At 44.4% G+C, this 25,656-nt stretch overlaps 1 protein-coding gene across 3 annotated transcripts in view; it reads right to left on the bottom strand.

Moving 5' to 3' along the window:
* SELE (selectin E) overlaps positions 1–25,196 on the bottom strand; it is a 59,306-nt gene extending 34,110 nt beyond the window's left edge. The window contains exons 1-3 of one of the 3 annotated variants that reach the window (XM_061585484.1): positions 24,971–25,196; positions 3,738–3,854; positions 2,715–2,823 (exon numbers count right to left, since the gene is read on the bottom strand). The gene's annotated coding sequence lies outside the window, so the exon portion shown is untranslated. Of the gene's footprint in view, positions 1–2,714; positions 2,824–3,737; positions 3,855–17,850; positions 18,130–24,970 lie in introns of those variants that run through there. The other 2 variants (XM_061585466.1, XM_061585473.1) reach the window with 2 other exon arrangements.
* Between the last annotated feature and the right edge of the window lie 460 nt (positions 25,197–25,656).

Here is a 25,656-nt window from a genome sequence, read left to right as displayed (position 1 = left end):
TCATATTATAAAATCACTTTCCTCCAGTAGTTATCTTAATTAATCATCAAATCTCATAAACATTACTTTATTCTTTCCACAAAAAGTCAAAGAGAGGTTTCAATTCTTTAAGAAATATATCTATCAATTTTTCTCCAAATAAACATGTCAATTAATCCATCTCGTTAATAATTATAATAATCTTATTGTCATAACCGTAGTCCAAATAAACATTTCGATTAATCCATCTCATCAGAATCTGTTAGGTCCAATAATTTCAATAGCCATTATTCCATTATCCCTATTAGTTCCATCTTCCATCTTCAATAGTCCTGTTAAGTCCAGTAATTTCAGTATCCAATCTTCCATTATCAGTATTCCATAATAATCTTGCTGTTGTAGCCATAGTCATATAATAAGAGTCTGATGGGAATTTCCTCTATCCCAAATATTTTCTTGCCATCCATTCTGAATAAGTTGCTGAAATACTGTTGTAAAGTCATATCTGTGTTCTTCTTTTTTACAAAATGCACTGGCTCATCTCTTAAGAGTTTTTCCATTGTCACATGGCTGCAGTTAATTCCATAGATTTTCTCTATATCAAGCTCCATCACATCATTCCAGTCCAGAAGATTATCCAAGCCATTGATAACTTTATCTCTAATATCTTCATTAATTTCTTCAGAGATAACGTTAAATTCCAAACAGTAGATTTTATTTCTAAAATCCATAAACTCCAGATCTTTTTCCAATTCCACATTTGTTCCAATCTCCAGGGCTTGTATCTTCCCTTTATTTTTTCTTTTCTCATCTCTGATCTCATTCTCCTCTCTCACAGGATCCCCTATTTCTTTAAGCTCCTGCGTCATTTTGCTCAGTTCAATTTTCAGCTCCTTACTACCCTGTCGCAGGGTTTGTTTCGTTATCTCAATCTCATCCATTATTTTCTGAAACATAATTACTTCCAGATTCTCAGCCACTTTCTTGATTGCCATTTTTAAAACCACGAAAACAAAGCAAAACAAAAATAAAGAAGAACCACTTCTTATTTCAGCAACAATTGGGTTAATATTCCAGGCTTGATGACATCACAGTATAAACAGAGCAACCTGCCTTATCTCTCTATGTTCAAGAATGCAAAACAAATTTAGTTCCCAGCATCAAAACAGTTAGTGGCGTCGTGAAGAAGCAGATTCGTCAAAATAAAATAGACCAAAAAGAGAATAGTCCCAGACAATATAATATTCCTCGGAATAGAAATCAGGAATAGAAATCCCTCTTCTGTTTATTATCTTTAGAATGCACTTCCAGGACAGCTTTTTGCGACAGAAACAGAGATAAGCTGTTAATTTCGTGAATAACAGAGAAGAGCTATATCTCACCCAGAAGTTGTCCAAAGCCGATCAATCTGACAAATCTCCTTTTGCTGCAACAATTTAAACCAAGTAAAAAAAATAATAGAAAGAAGGGTGCTTGCCTGTTAGTCCGTTCTCTCTTTAAAGAAAAGATAAACGTATCGCTTAAGCAGATAGAGCTTGTTAGGAAGTCCGTCCGGCATTGTTGGCTGGACCTTATCTCATAAATTAATGAAATCCAGTCCTCCCAACAAAAACAGGCTTTGAGGTTGATCTCTACGTTTCTCCCTGCCCGGGAGAAATTTCATCAGTCAAAAAAAAAAATGTTCTGACTGATTTATATCTGAATAAGCTTCTTTTGAGGCGGGAGCCCGTCCCAAAAGCAGGCACAAGCGAAGTCACCCTTCCCGGAAGTCCCGATTTAATAATAATTCTTAGCAATAAAGAATGAATAAAATTTTAAAAACACAGACAGCAAATTGCCCTATCGAGGACACAATTACCTTACCATTGGCCTCCACCTGTGAACCATTAAAGTTTTTGTCACATTGTTAGGATAAAACCCCCACTGTTGAAGGATCATTGGTCAGGCTGTGGATCTGAAGGAAAATGAAGACTGAAGAGCATTCTACAGAAGTGAGAGATAATGTAATACAAATGCACAGATTAGGAAAAGAGTACAAAATAATATCCAAGTGTTTGGATATCCCAGTGAGCACAGTTGGATCAATAATCAGGAAGTGGAAGCTGCATCACACCACCCAGGCACTGCCAAGAAAAGGCTGTCCTTTAAAACTCAGTGCTTGAACAAGAGAGAGGCCAACAATCACTTGGAAGGAGCTATACAGTTCATTGGCTGGGAGTGGAGTAATGGTGCACGGGTCAACCATATCAAGAGCTGTGCATAACACTGGCCTATATGGGGGTGTGGCAAGAAAGAAGCCTTTACTCAAAAAGTACCACCTGAAAGCACGTCTGGAGTTTGCCAGAAAGCATGAGAGTGCCCCAGCTGATATGTGGGGAAAGGTTTTGTGGTCAGATGAGACCAAGTGAGAGCTTTTGGGCCAAAATTGAAAGTGCTATGTGTGGTGCAAAACTAACACTGCCCATGCCTCAAGACACACCATCCATACAGTGAAGTATGGTGGTGGCAGCATCATGCTGTGGGGATGCTTCTCATCAGCAGGGGCTAGGCATCTTGTAAAAATTGAAGGAAGAATGGATGGAGCAAAATACAGGGAAATACTGCAAGAGAACCTACTTCAGTCCACTAAAAAACTGAAGCTTGGAAGAAATTCCCTTTTCAGCAGGACAATGGTCCCAAGCATAGGGCCAAAGCAACAGTGGAGTGGCTCAAGAACAAAAAGGTAAATGTCTTACAGTGGCCCAGTCAAAGTCCTGATCTCAATCCCATTGAGAATCTGTGGCGCTCTTTGAAAACTGTGGTCCACAAGCAACGTCCAACCAACCTGAACGACCTGGAGCGAATCTGCCAAGAAGAATGGGCCAAAATTCACTGTGTGCAAAGCTGGTACATACCTACCCCAAAAGACTGTGTGCAAACACTGTGTGCACAGCTGGTACATACCTACCCCAAAAGACTTAAAGCTGTTACTGCAGCGAAAGGTTGCTCTACCAAATATTAATGTGTGAGGGTTGAATACTTATGCAAGCAATATGCTTCAGTTTTTTACGTTTCTTACAAACATTTTCCAACATAAAACCAATGTCACCTTACAATAATTGATTTTGAGTTTCAGTGTTTCAAAATAAAGTATCATACAGAACGAAATTACAATGTACCATTTGTAATTCAGTAATATGAGAGCATTGGTCAGGGGTCTGATTACTTTTGCATGGCACTGTATTTTATTTCTTTTTCAGTTATACCTACCTTTCTCCCTCATTCCTATCCCTTAATCAAAATAAAACTTATTAATTGGAATCTAGGTTTTGACTGTATATATTGGAAAAACAAAGGTTCAGCTCCTTGATTGCCAGATTGCTCTTTCTCGCACTACACACTTTAATCAAAAGGGGAATCAAGGAGAAAGCAGGCTCACTCGCTCAATGATGCATGGAGAGTTTTGGCTGGTAGTTGCCCCTTCCCAGTTAAAAAAACAGAGAATCTTGGGGTTTCCCTTGCTCAAGTTCTAGGCTGAACTGAGAGACAGTTATAAGTAAGGGAGAAGTGCTGCAATTTGGGGTATACAAACAAACAAACAAGGAGACTCCTATTCTGTCCTGGGGGAGTTTCATCAGTATACCAGTATGTGGATACATATTCAATGCAGAACAATTACCCCTTACAATTTATTAACCATCTTGTCACATGCACAATTTGAAGGCAAAGGGTAATAAAAGAGTGATTCTCCAAACACTTTAAATGTAACAGAAGAATACCTTCTCCTCCCTTCTCTCCAGAATTCTCCATTTCTGCCTAAAGCTTCTCTTCATTGATGATCCCCAAGTCAATCCGACACTGAGTTGTTGTTTGTTCTCTGAATATAGTCTGAACATCTGAGAAAAAGAAAAAACACCTCCATAATTTTGTACCTCCCCTCCCTTAATTTCCTTGAATGGTCAGCAGTGAGCACACATCTCCTGTACACGTACAAAACTAGAGAAGTTCAAAACCCTATTTGACTGGATGCTGACTTTCCCCCATGCCAGCCCCCCCCCTTTGAGACAAACATAAAAATGGCTTTTGATTGTTTATTATGTGTAAACAACAACAACGGAATATTAAGATATTCCATATCAGCAATGTACACAAGCAAGATCTTATGTATGTGAATATGCGGTATATGAATATCAAACACTTTCCTTTAGTTCTTCTCACTTAAGTAGAAAGTTCTCACTTAAGTGGTAGTATTGCAGAGCTTGGAAAAGTTACTTTTTTGAACTACAACTCCCATCAGCCCAATCCAGTGGCCATGCTGGCTGGGGCTGATGGGAGCTGTAGTTCAAAAAAGTAACTTTTCCAAGCTCTGGTTTGGATGGTACCACTTCATACTGCAGGTGGGATATTCATGACAGACTATTCCTCCATACAATTCCCTGCAAACAGAAAATTAAATGTTAGAGAAAAGGGTTCTCCTGCTAGTTTTTTTTTTTTTAACTCTGCCTACCCCTTGTGGGACACTGCTGACGATGGAAATCAGTGTGGTTCAGTAGAAGAAGCACTCTGACCCCAGTGCATCAAAGAAGACCAACACTGCTTCAACAGACATTTCACTTCTTTCACTTCAGCAGTGAAATAACTAAAAGCAGATAGTCAGTTTTACAAGTGTGTGTGCGGGTGTGCACACACACGTGTTATCACTGGGCCCATTTGAACTGTGGCAAGCTTCTGTGCAGATAAGCCTTTAGTCACTAAGCGATCAACTGAAGTGCTGTCCACTATATGAGCTATTAGCATTTCCTTTTCTTTAAAGACAAGTTCCTTTAGATGTCCTGTTGAGCAAGGAACAGGTCTCTTGGGATTAATGAACAAAGAACAGTGCCTAGAAGAACAGTGCAGGGCAGTGACTTAATATGAACTATCTGTAGATAGACTGTTTGCATGCTTACAATGTTCCTTATCTCTCTGATTCCAGATCTATTTTAGCCCTATTCCTGTATTCTTGGGACTACTTGGGCAACAGAACAGAGATGTACAATTGTCCACAAATGGTCAGTTCAGAATTTTTCCAATAGAGAGGAATTCTCCTTTGGTACAAAGCCACCTCCTATTCCAAATCCATCCACTTAATCATGTGTTTATAGGACTCTTTTTCTTTTCAAGAGTGTTTTATTTCACTTTTGGTCTATTCTTTTTTATATATATAGTTTATTAGTTTCAGCGCATAGTACAATATGGTACTTCAAACAAACATGAATTATCTTCCAAGCTACACAGGAAGTGGTTTGCATTTTTACAAATTTGTAAGGCAGTCACTGGCGATCACTTGTGGCCGAGTAAGATTGTCTTCCAAGATAAGGTCTTTAACAGTGGGTCCGTAAGTGACTGTGGAGGCCAATCCTGGATCTACACATCCTCCCACAGCGAGGACATAGGTTTCCAGATGGAAGGTAGTCGCAATGAGGATTTGTTTGATGTGCCTTCCACTTAGCTCGTTTGTCCCATTCACCCTGTATTCATGCTTCTTCAAAGTCCATAGCACCTTTGATAATAGCCGACCTCCATTTGGGACGTTCATGGGCCAAGACTTCCCAGTTCTCGATGTTCATGTTACATTTTTTTAGATTCGCTTTAAGAACATCTTTAAACCTCTTTTGCTGTCCACCGATATTCCATTTTCCATCCTTAAGTTGGGAGTAAAGTAGCAGCTTTGGAAGACGGTGATCAGGCATTCGAACAACATGGCCAATCCAGCGAAGTTGATGTTGGAGGATCATTGTTTCAACACTAGTGGTCTTTGCTTCTTCCGAAACACTAACATTAGTCCATCTGTCTTCCTAAGTAATTTGCAGAATTTTCCAGAGGCAGCGTTGGTGGAATCTTTCAAGAAGTTGGGAGTGGTGTTTATAAATGGTCCACGTTTCACAGGTGTACAGTAAGGTTGGTAGTACAATGGCTTTGTAAATAAGCATTTTGGTCTCCCTGCGAATATCCCGATCCTCGAACACTCTACGCTTCATTCGGGAGAATGCGGCACTCGCAGAGCTCAGACGATGTTGAATTTCAGCATCGATGTCAGCTTTTACAGAGAGATGGCTGCCAAGATAGGGGAAGTGATCAACGTTCTCCAGCGTCACACCATTAAGCTGGATTGATGGTGCTACAGATGGACTAGTTCGCATCTATTGATGAACCACTTTGGGTTTTCTTAATATTAAGTGAGAGCCCAAGCTTTCCATATGTTTCTGCAAACATTTAGGATAGTTTGAAGATCTTTCTCTGAATGTGCGGAGACCACATTATCATTGGCACATTGAAGTTCTATGACAGAGGTTGACATTACCTTACTTTTTGCTTTCAACCTACTGAGATTAAAAAGCTTTCAATCTGTTCAATATATGATTTCCACACTGGTAGGAAGTTTCCCCTCAATAAGATGTAGAATCATAGCAATGAAGATAGAAAATAAGGTAGGAGCAATGACACATCCCTGTTTTACGCCTAATTCGACTCTGAATGGATCACTCTGAAAGCAATTGTTATCCAAAATTGTCGCCGTCATGTCATGAAGGACTCACAAAATATTCACAAATTTATCAGGGCATCCAGTTTTCAGAAGGATGGTCCAGAGAGCGGTTTGATTCACAGTATCAAAGGCCTTAGTCAGATCAATAAACGCCATATATAAAGGCCGATTTTGCTCCTGGCATTTTTCTTGAAGCTGTCATGCAGTGAAGATCATGTCCACTGTCCCCCTGGAAGAGTGGAAACCATTTTGAGATTTGGTGAGGACATCCTCTGAGAGGCGATTTTAGGAGGTGATTTGTGAGGATCCTTGCAAGGATTTTACCTGCGGTAGCAAGAAGAAGCATACCTCAATAGTTCCCACAATCTGTTCTATCACCCTTCTTAAAAAGGGTGATAATTATGGTGTCCCTAAAGTCTTCTGGGATCTCCTCCCTCATCCAGATTTTTTTGATGAGCTTATGAAGTTGTTGTGTAAGTTCAGGCTCACCTTCTTTAAAGACTTCAGCAGGAATCCCATCAGGTCCACTAGCTTTGTTGTTCTTCATTTGATTGATGGCTTTACTGACTAAATCCAAATTAGGGGATACTGCAAGCTCGTCTCTAGTTTGTTGTAGAATTTGCGAGAAGACCTCACCAGCCACAATAGAGTTATGGTTAAGGAGGTTGTGGTAATGCTCTTTCCAGCGCAGTGCAATAGACTCTTTATCCTTAAGAAGTTTGGTACCGTCCACTAAATAAGGGATTTGTACCGTAATTTGTTGGTCCATAGATGGCCTTTGTGGCATTAAAAAAGACCCGTGCATCGTGAGCATCTGCAAAGTGCTGGATTTCCTGAGCTTTCTTTATCCACCACGTGTTCTTAAGTTCTCTAGTTCTTCTCTGGACCTCAGCCTTTGCACTGGCATAGATTTTTTTCTTAGCAGCACAGCTAATGTCTTTCTGCCATATCTGGAAGGCTTTCCTTTTCTTGTCGATGATATGTTCAATCTCACTATCATTCTCATCAAACCAATCCTGATGTTTCTTAGTTTGGTATCCAATAGTTTGTTCACATGCTGCAATAATGGAAGTCTTCAGTTTAATCCAGTGTTCCTCGACATTTTCAGGGAGTTCCATCGATAGATGTTTCTTGAGAGTTGTTTGAAAGCAGGCTTGCTTTATAGGATCTTGAAGGGCATAGATGTTCATTTTATGCCTTGGTTTTCTTCCTTGGAGCCTACATTGAGGAACAATATTAATGACCCTAGTGGATCGAATTAATCGGTGATCTGTCCAGCAGTCATTAGCACTCATCATGGCCCTAGAGAGGAGTACATCATGATAATCTCTGGCACGGATAATTATGTAATCCAGGAGATGCCTGTGTTTTGACTGAGGATGCTTCTATGACGTTTTAAATTTATTTTTCTGGCGAAACAGTGTGTTTGTAATAACAAGATTACGCTCTGAGCATTTAGTCAGAAGTAGAACTCCATTCAGGTTGCTATTGCCAACCATTCTTTCCCAATGGTTTCTGGCCATAAATTGGAATCACACCCAACTCTTCCATTAAAATTGCCCAAGAGGATAATTTTATCCTCCTTAGGTATCTCTGATAAGATGGTATCCAGCTGGTTATAAAATGTTTCCTAATAATATGCATGTAATGTTGGTGCATAAGCACTTAGAATAGTTGCCTGTTGGGTTTTGCACGTTTTAACTGGAAAGTTGAGAGTCGTTCATTAATGCCCATAGGAACTTCTGACAAGAACTTCACAAGGGTATTTTTAATAGCAAAGCCTGTATTCGTCATTCTTGTTCAGGCAGTCCTTTCCAGAAGAAGGTATAACCTCCTTTTTCTTTCTTCAGTTGCCCTTCTCCTGCTCTTCGAATTTCTTGGAGTGCTACTATGTCAATATTAAAATGTCGCAACTCTCTTGCGATGATGGCAGTCTTGGGTTCAGGACATTCACTATCTGATTTGTCCAGCAATGTCCATATATTCCATTTTCTAAAGTTCAATTGTCTTTTGTGACCACTAAGTGGTGATCCCACTGGATGTGGTAATCCAGTCAGGGAGAGAGATGAGGCAGACTATGTTTAGGACACCTTTTCTAGCCTCCTCCCCATATGGGGTGAGCAGAGTGGATCCTGAATAGGACTGCTCAGTCGTGGATACAGCTGCCGAACAACTCAACTGCCTCTGTCCTTAAGCCAGGACGACTGAGTCAATGTGCCAGTCCATGACTAGGGGCTTCCAGATTTCATGGTCCTGCCCTTGTCACCATTTGCTGATCGCCATGGGACTTTTGGTTTGGTTTGGTTAGAAGATGCCTGTGTGTGAATTTGTTTTATGTGGGGAGATTAGAGCACAATGAATGATCAACACACAATCTTGCCAGAAAAAGGCTTTGATCCAATGGCATGGATACCACGACTGGAAGTCTTTTATCTGCTTCAGCCTTCATCTGCCTTCACAGCTGTTGTAACATACACATTGTTATCCTCTGCCTGTTCTGCTGTTGAGGACATTCTTGGATCGTTCTTTGTCTGGTTCCTGTCCCTTGACCTTGCCGCTATGGGTGACCCTGCTGGAAGCACATGACTCCTGACGGCATCGTTCATAGGGTTCCCCTCTCTGGATCATCACCTTGTAGTGGTGAGTGGGCTTGTGTGTTCCAATGAACCCTATGAGTAGGGCAGTACAATATCTCAGAGAAGAAGTCAGGTCTCCTGCTCCCCTGGTGTATTCACTATAGCTGCCCAATTTCCCTGCTTTTTAAAGTTTGATAGAAATATCTCTTGACTATAGGTACGTTCTTAAACCGCAAGGTTTTTTGCCTATTAGTGAATTTCTCTGCTTTTTAATCTGGGAGGTAAGAAATGGGACCCTGTGCAAGTTTGCTAAGAATTGATTGATCATTTGCATGCATATTGAGTTCAATGGGATTTACTCCCCTGCAATCTTGCTTAGGATAGGCGAAACTGACCACAGGGGGATGGGGAGGGGAGTAGGAGGAAGGACGGGGGTAGGGGAGGAGGAAGGGCAGAAGGGAGGAGGATGGGAGCAGGTGGGAGGAGGAGAAGTTTGATCATTTGCATGCTTATTGTGTAGAGTGGGATTTACTCCTCTGCAATCATGGTTAGGATAGGTGAAAGTGACCATAGAAGAAGAGGGAGGGAGGGCTGGAGTAGGCAGGGGAGGAGGAAGAAGAGGGGAGGGGAGGGGAGAAGGGAGGAGGAGGGGAGAGGAGACAGGAAGGAGGAGAGGGAAAGGAGAGAGGGGGAAGGAGAGGTGAGAGGGTTTTGTGAGCACTGCTGGAGGGGGTGGACCAATGAGAATGAAGCAGAGGAGGAGGAGGAGGACTTAGAGTGGGATGGTTGAGCTGGTGAGGGGCTGAGTGGGGAGTTGTACTCAGAAGGTGCCCCAGCTCTGGACTTTGACAACTCAATCCCAGCAGCTCCAGATACCCCTGTGGAGAGTCAACCTGACCAGCTGGTTGTTTCCCAGCCTGACGCTTCCCCTCTCCCTGTGCCCATGTTGCCCAGAGGCAGCCCTCCTCCCTCTGAGGGAAAAGTGGGACGGCTACAGGGGCTCCACCTTCGCCTAGTGCCAGGAGACGAATGCAGCAGGAAATTCAACAGGCAAAGTTGAGGTGGAGTCTGCACCTGTGTGCACGCTCCCAGCAGTGACAGTTAGTACACACAAGTAGGGTGCCTGCCCAGCCTCACTTAAGCCAAATGAGGGGGAGGAGTAGTTGCTGAGTCAATGTCTTAAGTGAAGTTGTGCCTAGTTTGACTTAGAGAGATGCTGAGTTCTGAGTAAGCCATAGGCAGATTTGTGAAGCGCACTGAATTGAAACTTTCTCTTACTTCAATAAAAGAAAACACCACAGCCGTGTCTGAGTCTGAGTTCTTCGAGTTCGGGCAGGAAAGTTTGACTCAGCCACCACCTCCTCCACCTGACGACCCCATGACTGAGATGGAAGCGAGCGGCAGGACTGGGGAGGACTATCAGAGAGCCTTCGAGAGCATGCTAGCCGAACTCCAGAAACTCTGAGCCGAGACCCAGACCCTCCAAATGGAGAATCAGACCTTGCACCTGCAAGTGACTCAGCTTGGGACTCAAGTGTCAGCCTTTCAGCAGAGGGCTGCCCCAGCCCCGCCAGTGCCTGCGCCTGTTGTCAAGATGCCTGTGGGACTGCCCTTCTGTTACAGTGGGAAGAAGGAGAGGTTTGCCATGTTAATTGCTTAGTGTGAGCTTTACATCTGCACGCGACAGTCAGATTTTCTCAATGACTGCTTGAAAGTGGATTTCATCATCAGCTTCCTGGAATGGGACGCTGCCCAGTGGGCAACACCTCTGTTGCTTCAGAATGACCCTGTGCTAGCCCAGTATGGTAACTTTGTTGAGGCCATGGCGGAAATCTTTTGTGACCCCCAGCGGAAGGCCACTGTGGCCTGCCAATTGGGAATCCTGTGGCAGGGAAAGAACTCTGTTGGGACTTATACCAACAGTTTTCGTATCCTGGCCCAAGAGATGAACTGGAATGAGTCCGCTTTGATGTACCAATACCATAATGGCCTCAGCAGTGAGATCTTTGATGAATTGGCATGAACCCTGCCACTGGACACCTTATCGGAGCTCATCCAGCTGTGCCTGCAGATAGATAGCAGACTTGAAGGTCATCGCCTAGAATGCAAGGCTGAGGTGGCCCAAGTATTGCCTCCCACACCACTCCCTCACATGTGCTTCTCACCCAGAGTGGGAACCTTCACCCAGTCGGGGGTGCAGCCTATGCAGATGGGGGGATGCAGCCACGCCTGACAGAGGTGAAGGAGAAGTGTTGCAGAGAGGGATTGTGTCTCTACTGTGGGAAGGTAGGACACCTCACAAAGGCATGCCCCTCCAAGTTGGAAAAGACCCCGGTGCAGGAAAACTCCAAATCCCAGCTCTCGTAGAGGTCCATGAGCTGGGATTGACTGTAAGCCAGGGACCTCAAGTTGGATCCATCCTGCCAAAGTCTGCTTTACACCTGCCAATCCATCTAGGCTTGTCCTCAGGCCAAAGCATCCAAGTGTTTGCCAATGGCTGATTTGGGGGCATCCAGTAACTTTATGGTCTTTGACTTTGCTAAACGACACAGCATCCCAATCACCATGCTTGAGACTTCCCTGTTGGAGAAAACCCATAGATGGGTGGTCCCTGATGTCAGGAGCAGTCACCCAGGCAACTGCTGGGTTGTAGGTGAAGCTACCTGGGCATGTAGAGCAACTGTCCTTCTACCTAGCTGTCTTGCCCCGATTCCCAGTGGTGCTGGGGATGACCAGGTTGATGCAACATGATCATACAATATTTTGGGGACTGGAACTGTGATGTTCCAGTCAGACTATTGCAAACGGCACTGCTAGGCTACTGAGGGGGCTCCCCTGCCAGTGAAGCACCAAAATTATCAGGATATTTTTGACAAGAAGGAGGCTGACCAGTTACCACTCCATAGGCCCTATGAGTGTGTCACAGACTTGCTCCCGGGGGCCCAAGTTCCCTCTGGGCACATATACTCATTGTCCAAGCCAGAGCTGGCTGCTCTAAGAAACTTCCTGGATGTCAATCTGCAGCGAGGATTCATTCAACCCTCAAAATCCACTGCTGGGGCTCCAAAAGAAAAGTGGAGAACTTTGCCCTTCTCATGCCTATCAGGAGCTGAATAAAATCACTATCCCCAACAGCTATCCCCTCCCCCATATCAACGAGATGCTAGAGCGGCTGCGCGCAGCCAAGATCTACACTAAGCTGGACCTTTGAAGAGCCTATAGCCTGGTCCGGATCTGGGAAGGGGATGAGTGGAAAACACCTTTTAAGGTGTGGTATGGTCATTTCGAGTACTGGGTCACATGTTTCGGACTACTGAACACCCCAGTGGTCTTCCAGCATTTGATGAAAGACATATTTTGGGACTACCTAGATCACTTTAAGATTTTTTTATCTGGATGACATTCTCATTTACTCAGACTCCCCGGCGTAGCATGAGACGCATGCAAGAGTGGTGTTGCAGAGGCTGAGGGTGCATCACCTGTATGCTGAGCTGGAGAAGTGTGGATTTTACCTAACTACTTTGGATTTTCTAGGCTATTGTATCACGCTGGCAGGGGTGGAGATGGACCCAGGAAATGTGCGCTGCATCCTCTCCTGGCACCCCCCCAAGACTAAAAAGGACTTGCAGCGGTTCTTTGGCTTTGTCAACTACTATAGATGCTTCATCGCAGCTTTCTCCAACTTGACAGCCCCTCTGAAGGACTCCCTCAAGTGCTCTGGGACATTTTGGTCGTCCGAGGCAGCCCAGTTGGCCTTCAAGCGCCTGAAAGAGTTATTCTTCTCAGAACCAATATCGCAGCACACCAGTCCCCACCAACCTTTTATGGTGGATTTGGATACCTCGGATGTGGCCATTGGAGCGGTGTTGTTACAATCTGCCAAGAAAGGGGGTAGACTGCTTCCCTGCACCTATTTCTCCTGAAAGCTGACTAGTTCGGAGCAGAACTATACTGTCTGGGAGGAGCTATTAGCCATGCAAGACACATTCGAGACCTGATGACACAGCTTGGAAGGAACCCGGCATGAGGTGAAGGTTTGCATCAGAACCCCAAGAGCCTACAAACAGCCCATAAGCTGAACCAATGGCAAGTGTGCTGGGCCCAGTTTTTTGCTAGGTTTCATTTCCACATCAACTAGGTTCCCCAGGCTCAAAACCACAGGACTGATGCACTGTCCTGCAACCTTGAGTACAATGAAACCCAGCCTGAGCCCCCAGTAAGCCACATCATAGCCCTAGACAAGCTGATGGTGGCGGCCTGTCCTGATCCGTGGACCGAGGAGATGCGCATTGCTCAGAAACAAGACCCTTTTGCTCAGAAGCAGGTGCGAGAGCTAAAGGAGCCTCCAGCCTTCTCCCGGGGGGTGGTGATTTACCATTATGAGCCCCTTATGTGCCCCCTGGGGAGATCTGAGCCAATGTCCTTCAGCAATGCCACAACACCCCAACAGTGGGTATTTTGGGGTGTTCAAAATGCTGCAGGCCATCACATGCGATTCTTGGTGGCCAAGAATAAAACATGACGTCAAGAGATATGTTCAGTCTTGCCACACGTTCATGAGAGCCAAGCATGCCTCTGGGCGACCGACTGGTCAACTGGAGCCACTCCCCACAACTGAGGGACCCTGGCGGATGGTGACCCTGGACTTTATCATGGACCTACCCACCTCTCAGGGGAAAACTACCGTTCTGGTGGTTGTGGACGCCTTCAATAAGATGGCCCATTTCATTCTGCGTGCCGGAGTACTAATAGCCCGAGAAACTGCGCAGTTGCTTCTGCAACACATTTTCCGGGTGCACGGGCTCCCAACCAGCCTGGTATTGGATTGGGGGCCCCAGTTCACTGCTGGTGTGCCCTGTTACAGCTGCTACAGATTGAACTACAACTGTCTTTGTCGCACCACCCCCAGATGGACAGGCAGACAGAGAAAGTGAATGCCACCATGGAGCAGTATTTCTCTGTTATGTCAATTATCAGCAGGATAATTGGGTGTCATTATTACCCCTGGTGGAGTTTGCCTACAATAATTCTGTGCATGCCTCTACCCAGCAGACTCCTTTCTTCGCCAATTTTGGCTTCCACCCTCGCATTTTCCCCCCTACTAACTCCACTCTGGCAGTTCCTGTGGTGGCAGAGTTTGTATAAGAATTGCAGGCAATGCAGCAGCTGTTACATGAGCAACTGGCAAGGGCTAAGGCCGCCTACAAGAGAGTTGCTGACCAGTACCGCCAGCCTGGCCCAGAGATACAGGTGGGAGATACAGGTGGCTATCTACACATTATTTACCAACAAATGCGCCTTGCCACAAACTAGAGGCTAGGAGGGTGGGGCCCTTCAAAGTAGAGACACAGATCAACCTGATAGTCTTCCATCTACGCTTGTCCACCTCCATGATGATTCACCCAGTGTTCCACCGTGCATTGCTAACCCTGGAGGAGCCACTGAATCCCTACTGGGCGCCTGATACCCCACCACCACCAGAAATTTTTGATGGGCAAGAGGAATATGAGGTGGAGCAGATCCTTGACTCCCATTGGCACCGAGGAAAGTTGCAGTATTTGACCCACTGGAGGTGTTTTGGACTGGAGGAAAAATCCTGAGAGGTGTTGTTGGACATCCATGTGCTAGAGTTGTTGAGAGAGTACCATGAAGGATACCCTGGCAAACCCAAGCCTCCAGGGTGGGGGGAGGATCGGCATGGTGGGGAGAAGGATGTTGTGAGCGCTGCTGGAGGGGGGTGCATTCACGAGAATGAAGTGGAGGAGTGAGAGGCCGAGTGGGGAGTTGGACTCAGAAGGTGCCCCAGCTCTGGACTTTGACAGCTCAACCCCAGCAGCTCCAGATACCCCTGTGGAGAGTCAACCTGACCAGCTGGTTGTTTCCCAGTCTGACACTTCCCCTCTCCCTGTGCCCACGTTCTCTGCATGCAGCCCTCCTCCCTCTGAGGGGGAAGACGGGACGGTGACAGGGTCCAATAGGGATTTGGATTTTTTTCTCTTGTTTTACACTTTGAACTCTCAATTCTCTCTGAGTGTTTTGTGTATTGCTGTGAAAACTTAGAGGGTTGTTAAGCAAGCATTTCTGAGTTTAGGACTATACGTTTTGTAAGGTTTTGTTTTGAAATGATCTTATGGGAAGCAGCAGATTAGCATGGCGGGATAAGTCAGATTCTCACACAGGGCAAATTGTCATACATGGTTGTACCCAGGGGCGTAGACTTTCCAATTTCCTGGGAGGGGGCAAACCTAGGAAAAGCCAGTGATTATAGCGGTATCTCAGCAGTCTCCCGCTGTGCCGTCTTTGAAATTTGCTTTTAGAATTATTATTATTTATTAATTTATTAGTCACTTGCTATCTGAAGGTCTCCAAGCAACTTAGAACATGATTAAAAGCCAAAATAATATACATAAAACAATGAAATGAAATAAAACAACCACCTCCCATACACCCACAGAAAGCTTGGCATCATACTGATTGATACAACATCATCTTAGTCTATCAAATGCCTGAAAAAAAGATGCCAAAATTATGTCAATGAAGGTGCCAGGTGAACCTCACTGGGGAATATATTCCACAGATGAGGAGCCACAAGTAAAAAGGCCCTCTCCCCTTGTTACCACCCTTCGAGCCTCCCTCAGAAAGGGGAACCAGAAAAGGGCCTCAGAAGAAGACCTAAAGGTTCAGGTAGGTTCATATCGGGACAGGCATTCCAAAAGGTATTTTGGTCCTGAGCTGTAAAGAATTTTATATGTCAAAACAGCACTTTGAATTGGGCTTGGAAGTGTACAGGAAGCCAATGTAATTGGAACAGAATGTTCTGTTCTCCTTGAACCTTGCAACAATCGGGCAGCCGCATTTGAAACTTCCAAACCATTTTCAAAGGCAGCCCCAAATAAAACACATAATCCAACCTTGAGGTTACCAGAGCATAGATTACTGTAGCCAAGTTAGCCCTGCCCACATAGCATCACAGATAGGATGGTCAGTTTAAGACCATCTACTTGCATGTACATAGATCTACATGCATGTACATAGGACAAACTGGACAGCAAATAAATGGACACAAAATTGACATTAAGAAAGGTAACACAGAAAAATCTGTAGTAGGGGAACTTTTATCTTCCTGGCTGTTCAATTGCAGGAGTCTTGTTTTGCCTTCATTCCTAGCAATATGCAATTGACTAAATTATAGCATCATAGGTGCCTTTATTTGGTAAAGGCATGGTTGTAGTCTCTGAGCCAGTGCAGAGTGCAAAACAGTTGCTGTGCACTAACTCAGATTCTGAGCAATGTACAGAGTTCACAATAGTAGCAATCTTCTTTTCACTTCAGCACATTTTGGGGCAATTCCTAACAATTGTGAAGTGCTTCATGACAGCTCTGATAGCCATGCCACCAAGGTTTCATATATCTTGCTTTTCTAACACACTGCTTAAAAACTGCACCTTAAAACTCAAACATTCAAAACAAACTACTAATAAAATCTCATAATTAAGTTTATGGGGCATGACTGCAATCCTGTGTATAGTTAGCTGGGAGAAAGAACCATTGAACTCAGTGGTGCTTATTTCTGCTGTATAGGTTCAGCTTGTAAAACACAATTGGCTTTAACAAAAGATCTGTTGGAATGTATGAGGTTCAACTCCAACTTGGTGGGTTGAGGCTGCATGGGGTTAATAAGGGTAGCTAGAGAGCTAGACCTCTTGCTGGTTGAGGCTATACGGATCCCTTTGATCCTACGGTCTCTTCCCTTCCTGCTAGACTGATAAGCAACAGGATGTTTGATCCCAGTTCCTTCCCGCCTTTCTCAGTGTTCACTTTCTCTCGAGAGGGGAGCAGACATCTCTTTGTCTCTCCTCTCAACCAGGATGAGAGCTGCACTGGGACCAGTGCAGGCTGCTCCAGCAAAGCCAGTTAGCTAGATATAGAATTCTTTCCTATCAAGCATGTACTTCCAGAATAAAGTAGTTGTTTCTTATTTTAAAGCTTAAAGTCTCTGTCTGACTAATTTGCAGGGAAGGTAGAATCTTAGCAAAGATTCAAACACACACACTAAGCTCGCTCAATACTCTCCCGCAGCGCTACGCAACTCTGCTACGCATCTCAGTAGAGAAATTCCGACAAGATCTTCAGACAGCTGAAATACAACCTGAGCATAAATTGGAGGGATTCTCAGCATTAACAGTCCACCAGATCTTGGTTTCCCATCAGGCTTCTAGGGAAGCACCCCACAGCCATGCCACAGAGAGCCAGCAAATCTTTCTGTCTCTCCTGTTCACAGCTTCTACTAGACTCAAAGACACAATCCTCTCCTTGGGTCCAGGATGGGAAGGCCCCCCGCCAGGTGAGGTGAAGGAAGGGCCACCCTAATTTCCATGGCAACATCTGCACTTGAATAGGTTCATAGACATGCTAATGAGGCACTTGACTGACACAGCCAGCCACAACTTTTCACTGGACAAAGAAAATTGGTCCAGTTTAGTAGGTCTCTCCATTGCAGACTGTATCTCTTACAGGCACACAATTATAAGCTGGAAGGGGACTCATACATATTATCACCCCCACAATCCTACAATACTATACAGTCAACTTCCTGGCCATTCAATTACATATCTTAAAGTCTTTAAGGTCAGGAACACAAGAGCTTAACTTCAAAACAATCTCAAAAGGCACATGACTCCAGTTAAACTAAAAAGAATCCAAAATAGAATGCAGACGCTAAAATAAATATTTAATAACCATTGTGGAAAATGATTTAAGGATATTAAAAGTTGTAGGCGCCCACATTACCCTGACAGAAATTCCTTGAAGCAGCTCTTGTGGAGAATTCTGTAGCATCAGAGAAGATGTGTGGCAAAGTTCATGTAGTAAAGATCAATGTTTATTTTGCTTAAGTAAGGATTGTAGTGTGTAAAGGAATGGCGCCTATGCTCCCAAAAACTCCCTAACCTGAAGAAGAAAAACAACACCATATAAGGGGAAATGGAAACTAGAAGGGTCCACCACAAGGAGAAAACGAAACTACACGTATACGGTTTCCTGTAAATGGGCTGATTTCGGGGAAATGGGCATGTGCTTATGTCATACTTTCTATATGTAAATTTGTAGTTGATAAAAGGGCTGGCTGCGTCCAGCGCAGGCAGAATCAGTCCGTCTGTTTCTCCACTTATAAGTGCACTAATAAACTTTGGCATATTTTACTATATACTTGTTTTGGCGCCTCCAGGTTTATTGGAATCCTTGTGATCTGGGAGCGAGCCTTAGCCTTTCAATATTCAAAATATTGGGGTGTTATTGTTAACAATTGGGCGAGCCAGCCAGGAGGATATCTCGTGACCCTCTGCGCTCCAAGCGTGGTCCACAGGGGCTCGGGGGGGGGAGCGCTCCGGGCTTTCTTTTGAGCCCACCCCGAGGCTGTGAGAGCCACTGGGAGCGTGGAGGCATCGCTATGATATCTCCCTTTGCAATCGAAACAAGTCAGCAGTTCTGGTAAATACGGAGAGGTGCGTCGCCTTAGGGCTGAAGAAACGGTGTGAGAGTGCGTGACTGTGCGTGGGTGTGACAGTGCGTGAACAAGACGGGACATAGTCCCACCGCGCGAGGGGCTGAGCCGGGAGAGCAGGGAAGCGTGTGCCGTACGTCACTGACTGTTCTGTGTTCGTCTCAGACATCTCCCCGGTAAGGAAGGGAATAGGGCTTACTGCAACATGGGGAAAGATGCATCGACGCAGAAGGGAGTCAGGGGGACTGGGCACAAGGTTAAGGAAGAGAAAGGAAGGGGGGAAACCCTGGGTACATGGGATAAAGTTGTTGTAAATGTTTGTATGAAATGGTCATGCACTTACGAGAAAAATAGAAAGAAAAGAGAAGGAAGATGGTGTTTTGAGCACAGGATGTGGACGGAATAGGAATCCTAAGGAACGGAGTCGGCTGTCAGGCTCCCAGGTGTGTAAGGCTTGTGTTTTCCCAGGAAGTAAGAACGTAAGAACGGTATTAGGAAGGATTTTGCATAAATAAAATGTGTATGAGTTGGGTACCCAAGTGTGAGGTTGTATGTGTGTAGTTTTTTTCTGTGGGTTTGTTTTCAAGGGAACTTTCCTTCCATTACTGTCGCTTTTAAATCAGGTTGATTTTATTTTTTCCCCTCTTTTAGCTGCTTGGATTGGCTGCACTGCCCATCTGTTCTTTTAGTAGTTCTAGTTTTTTTTAAGAGAGTATAGGATTTGAACGAAGCGATTCTTTTTAGAATGTCAGGGTTTCTTTTCTTTTCGTTCCTGTACTGGGTTTGTTTTCAAGGCTGCAGTCTGTTTTCTGTGTATGTGTGTGAACCTGAGGGTCGGCAAATGCGCTTACGAAAACCTTCTTCACAAAAGGGGGGACGCCCCCATCCAGATCTCATGCCCTTTCTTCCTTCTTTCAACAGCAACGCTTCAACAGCAACAAGTCACGGCAAAAAAAAAAAATGGGATGCTCGTGTGAATTGGATGTATGTGTGAAGGTGTGAAAGTTTCTTTGAGTGTTTAATGTGAAGGGTTTGTGTGGGGATGCTAAATGGGAACTTTCTTCCCTTTACTTTCACTTCTTAAAACAGTTTTGCTTTGTTAGGAGCCTTAGTTTTCAGGGTAAGTTAGAGACACACACACACACACAATATCACCAGACTTTCATATCCTCCTTGGCAGGAGGGGAAGAGAGGAAAAAGTATTTTTTTAAAACCAAGGCTTGAAGAAAGAGGAGGGGGCCTGAGGAATATCAGAACTCCCACACACATGTAATATGCTCTCAAGAAATGCAGGGAAGGACAGCAGGGACAAAACCTTGAGACCAAGCGATTCCTTCCTGGTTTTGGATCAGAGCTCTTTCACATGGCCTCAGCTGTATCCACTAGGTAATCTCTCTTATCTTTCACCTCTTATAGTAACAGGGTCCTTTGATTTTTTTAAGTTTAAAGTTATGAATGGGTGAGGATATTAATGATTAATGCTGTCATGCACCCAAGTAATCCTGTAATGATCTCCTACCCTTTCCTACACAGTCCTGCAATCCAGGGAAAGGGAGTAGCCAAGTTTCTTTTCTTTTTTATTATGTTTTGTTGTCTCTTGTTTTAAATGCTGCATTTCTGTGCTAAAGCATTTTCTCCCCAAGGAACATTTTTCTTTCTGAATGTGTATCACAGAAGATTTTTATTTTTAAGATTTTTTAGCCAAATCTTTGAATTGCTCCAGGACCAGGACACGGATATTTTCCTGTATTGCTGCAATAACGCATGGCCTACTAAAGATCCAAAACTTACAATGAGAATGGGGAGGGGGGGTTCCACAGGCTCTCATTGTTACGTCACTGAACTATTTGGGGCCTATTTTGGCCAGCAACCTGAAACGGACACCTTGTGCAAGTTTGCAATCTTTTCATACAGTCACTCAGGGGGAGGGGGGAATAAAGATTATTTCATTGTTCCAGTTTCTTTGCATAATTGTAACATTGAATGTAATTATTTATGCATTGCCCTTTAAGGATGTGTTGTTGTTATTGTTTCCTTTCATAATTTATATGTTATGGCTGTTTTGTTCTTTAGATGTTTTTACTTTTCAAATCCTTCTGAGTGATTTCTAACAGAATCTGGCTATTTCAGATGTGGGATTCATCAGTGTATAGTTTGGAATCCCATCAAGATTGCTTTTCTCTCAAAATGATTGCTGTATCTTATTGCTCTTTCATGCTAAGAAATGAATCAAGTTCAACTATTGTATATTCTGGATATGGGTGCGCGTGCCTTAGAACATTTTTTGGTTATGTTATTGATAAGTGTTATATACAACCTATGCTAAGATATATCAATGGATGCTTTGTAGTATTAAGGAAATAGTAGGATGTGATTTTTATTTAAAGTCCCTGTATGAACCATCCACAGAATATTAGTTAATCCAGATTTGTTTCAAATCCTCAAACCCATTGCATTGGGTTATGGCTTAGCTGATCTCCAGAAGTTACTTTCTCACAGAAACAATTAGAAGCAGTTAAACAAAGGGGAGAGCAAGCTACACTCTAGATAATACATGATTGCCATACAGTCACTTACATTATAGATAAGCATTCACAGATATAGGCACATAGATGATTTTGAATTCTCTGTTTGGCTGGGGTAAGGATGCCAAAGGAGTTTTAACCTTTATAAGGCACCCCATTGTGGTGATTTTTATGTTTTAAATAATTCTGATCTTTGTCTAATAAACCCTTGTAATGTGTATCCATCTCATATGGCACAGTTACACCCTGGAAGTCAGCATTGGAGCCTGGGGGCAGATCTGTGAAAGGACGGCTGTGTATATCTGCCTTCCAGCTATAAATGGGGGGGGGGAGTGATACGGCTTGGCTAACCCCATTTTGGTTCAAGTGGAATCTAGGAGGTGCAAAAGCCAAGAGCTATAACTCCCACCCCCACTTTCACATGCCCCCACCTGATGGTATGGCTGGTAATGCGTTCTAGAGGTTCTGTGCGCAGGAAAAGCAAGGGCAGAGTTTAAACGCTGTTGCATAAATGTTATCTTATTCCTTAGCGTGTACTCCCCACCTACAGTGAATCCCATTGTTCGTTAGAAAGAGCCTTAGTTGTTTTTAGTGCCAATTAAAAGCATACATGAAGATATACTCGCACGAATATGAAGTTTTCTGGCCTAAATTAATGGAAAAAGTATTTAGGACAGTGAAACAACCCAGAAGTAACCTTTTTGTGTTAGCCACTTAAGCTAAAAGGTGGTTCAAGCATTTAGTGAAGCAAAGCTCTCCACAAGAGGAAATTAACGGTTTCACTGCCCTAAACACAGCAGGATGTATTATTTTACCGTGTGTGATACCAATATTCATGAGGGGGAAAAAAAGGCCATACAGGCCTATGGGAAAATAATGTATCAACAAGTACATCAAGCAGAAGAAGCCACGTGAAAGTAAACTTTCAAAGGCTTCTGAGGGGGGAATTGTGGAAAATGATTTAAGGATATTAAAAGTTGTAGGCGCCCACATTACCCTGACAGAAATTCCTTGAAGCAGCTCTTGTGGAGAATTCTGTAGCATCAGAGAAGATGTGTGGCAAAGTTCATGTAGTAAAGATCAATGTTTATTTTGCTTAAGTAAGGATTGTAGTGTGTAAAGGAATGGCGCCTATGCTCCCAAAAACTCCCTAACCTGAAGAAGAAAAACAACACCATATAAGGGGAAATGGAAACTAGAAGGGTCCACCACAAGGAGAAAACGAAACTACACGTATACGGTTTCCTGTAAATGGGCTGATTTCGGGGAAATGGGCATGTGCTTATGTCATACTTTCTATATGTAAATTTGTAGTTGATAAAAGGGCTGGCTGCGTCCAGCGCAGGCAGAATCAGTCCGGCTGTTTCTCCACTTATAAGTGCACTAATAAACTTTGGCATATTTTACTATATACTTGTTTTGGTGCCTCCAGGTTTATTGGAATCCTTGTGATCTGCGAGCGAGCCTTAGCCTTTCAATATTCAAAATATTGGGGCGTTATTGTTAACACCATGAACTAAAATAAATACAGCAACTAATAACAAAGCACTTCTCCAACATTATGAGGCACATGGCTGTTTAAAATGAGTGTTCCTGGACCAGATCGGTTTCCACCTTTTGATCTTGTTCAGTGGCCAACTAAATAAAATCTGTCAACAAAATACATATGAATAACGTGGTTAATACCTCAGATGTTACACAATTCTCTTAAAAGCACAATTTATGTGATGGTAATGGCACTCACCAAAAGGCTTTAATGAGGGAATTTTTAACTAGAACATTAATCAGGCTTGTTCAAATATAGGATTCTATCAGTCCTGCAGAAAAAATGCAAAACAATCTCACATCAGTCTTAATTTTGGAAGTTCCAGAGAGATCTGAGGGACTATCAAGGAAACAAAGTGTACAGCTGGAGGAAGCATAAGCAGGAGTATATACCTTAAAAATCTGTATTGTTCTTCAGCGATTCAGAGGGAACAAGCTGGCTATTCTGTCTATTTTGTTGATAAATTTCATTTAGTTGGCCACTGAAGGAAATCAAAAGGCTGAAATGTGTCTGGCCTACCTAGTCCAGGAGCACTCATTTTGAAAAGGCATGCACCTCATAAGGGTATAGGAGTGCTTTGCTATTAGTTGTTGTGTTTACTTCATGGCTTTTAAATATTTTTAGTGTTGGCAACCCATTTTGGATTATTTTTCCTAAACTCTATTCTTTCTCATATGGTCTTCTGTAAAGGAAAAACAAATCTTTTTGTATTGTTTATTTAGAGTAAAAAGAATAAAATGATTGTTTTTTTCTTTACTGAAAAATCTGTTATTATTTAAAATTCAATACAATTATATGTACAGTAGGGCCCCGCTTACCGGCGCTTCGCTTCCCGGTGTTCCGCTAATGCAGCGACTTTCATTCCCCATTTTAAAGCCGCTTTTGCCACATTTTCATGTCATTTTTGCGCAATGCGCCCCATTATACTCAGTGGGGTTCCGCTTTATGGCAATTTCCGCTTTACGGCAGGGGTCTGGAATGGAACCTGCCGTATAAGCGGGGCCTGCCTGTATGTCCATATATATATGTAGTAGGGTTGCCAGGTCTCTGGTTTTCTGCCGGAGTCTCCGGCAAAAAGGGGCCGTCTCCGGCCTCCGGCCATAGTTCCTTTGAAGAGGCTAATCTCCGGGTTTTGCGAGTCTCCGTGAGCCACGCATGCGTGATTGACACTGTGGCTGGCCGGCTTCCCGCCCTTTCTCATTGAGGGCGGGACTGTAAGTGGAGAGACAGGAGGAGGACCAGAGCACTTCGTCGTTTCCAGCAGAGGGGGTAAGAAGGCCTCTCTGTCTCAGGCGTCTGTTAGGCCTCTGGGGTAAGCAGGCCGCTTGAGAGAGAGAGAGAGAGAGAGGGAGAGAGAGAGAGAGAGAGAGGCAGGCAGGCAGGCATTGCCTGCCTGGGGTTTGCCTGCCTGCCTGCCTGGGGTTTGCCTGCCTGACTGCCTGGGGTTTGCCTGCCTGACTGCCTGGGGTTTGCCTGCCTACCTGGGGTTTGCCTGCCTGCCTGGGGTTTGCCTGCCTGCCTGCCTGGGGTTTGCCTGCCTGCCTGCCTGCCTGCCTGGGGTTTGCCTGCCTGCCTGCCTGCCTGCCTGGGGTTTGCCTGCCTGCCTGCCTGGGGTTTGCCTGCCTGCCTGCCTGCCTGGGGTTTGCCTGCCTGCCTGCCTGGGGTTTGCCTGCCTGCCTGGGGTTTGCCTGCCTGCCTGCCTGGGGTTTGCCTGCCTGCCTGCCTGGGGTTTGCCTGCCTGCCTGCCTGCCTGGGGTTTGCCTGCCTGCCTGCCTGGGGTTTGCCTGCCTGCCTGGGGTTTGCCTACCTGGGGTTTGCCTGCCTGCCTGGGGTTTGCCTGCCTGCCTGCCTGCCTGCCTGGGGTTTGCCTGCCTGCCTGCCTGCCTGCCTGGGGTTTGCCTGCCTGCCTGCCTGCCTGCCTGGGGTTTGCCTGCCTGGCTGCAGGAGTAGGCTGCACTGAGTTCAATGGAACTTACTCCCAAATAAGTGGGTATTGGATTTTAGCCTTAATATCCCTCTCATTATGCTCCAAGCAACTGTGGTTGATACAATGTATCATGTTTAATGACGTCACTAGGGCCCACCCCGTGACGTCATTAGGGCCCGCCCCATGACGTCACTAGGGCCCGCCCCCATTTTCTCAGGTTTTTGGATGGTTCTGACCTGGCAACCCTAATATGTAGGCTCTGGCCTGCAAAAGCTCATGCCGTAATAAAAAACAGTCATTTTTCATGGTGACTGAGACACCCCCCCCAACTGTGACAAACTGGTTATTGTCCCTGTAAAATATGTTGAAGATGTTATTTGTATTTAATGTTATGGAGGCTCTTGACTTACCTTGTTCAGTCTTCTTTACAGCTTTGCAGTCTGCTGGGCCCAAAGGAGGCCCAAACTTGCAGTTTGTTGTTCCAAGGAAAGTGGGTAGAGCCTGGGTTAAGGACTAAGCCACCTTGTGATGGCCATAGGCTCTTTAAGATAGGGTATAAATTCTAATAAACACACTAACAAAACACCAAAGAATCAAGGAAATTGTAGCATGACACAAAAGAGAGATGGGGCAGTCCTGTGCTGCAGCTGCTGTTGTAACTGAATCCATCATGTGAGCCTATTAATACTGCCTGGCACTGGCTGCCGGAGGGGAAGGGAGGCTTGAGTCCCACAGCCCTCTGAAGTTTACGCCTATGGTTGTATCAGGCTGCTAGGGTAAAGTTAGATGAAGCTTTCCATCCTCCTAGACGAAGCTTCCATCCTCCTGCCACTGTCATCCTGGCTGTAACCAGTAGAAAAATGGTAAGTCCAAAGTGTAACAATTTGGGAGTTGAATTTATAGAAAGTAATGCCAATGCCGTGTTCTTGGAAATCACTTTATTGAGGATTTTGGCCATATGCTGAAAAATAACAATCCAAAATGGCAATGTCACTACATGTATATTAGGGAACCCCTCAATGGACAAACTCTCCAACAGAAGGGAGATAGTGATTGTTCATATAACTCAGTTTTTATTGGTATGAGGTGCCAGCTG

This window comes from Rhineura floridana, chromosome 1 (assembly GCF_030035675.1).
Source record: "Rhineura floridana isolate rRhiFlo1 chromosome 1, rRhiFlo1.hap2, whole genome shotgun sequence".
In the NCBI taxonomy this organism is placed as follows: Eukaryota; Metazoa; Chordata; class Lepidosauria; order Squamata; family Rhineuridae; genus Rhineura; species Rhineura floridana.
Note: the sequence above shows the minus strand (reverse complement) of the source record. Positions and strands in the feature narration are given on the sequence as shown.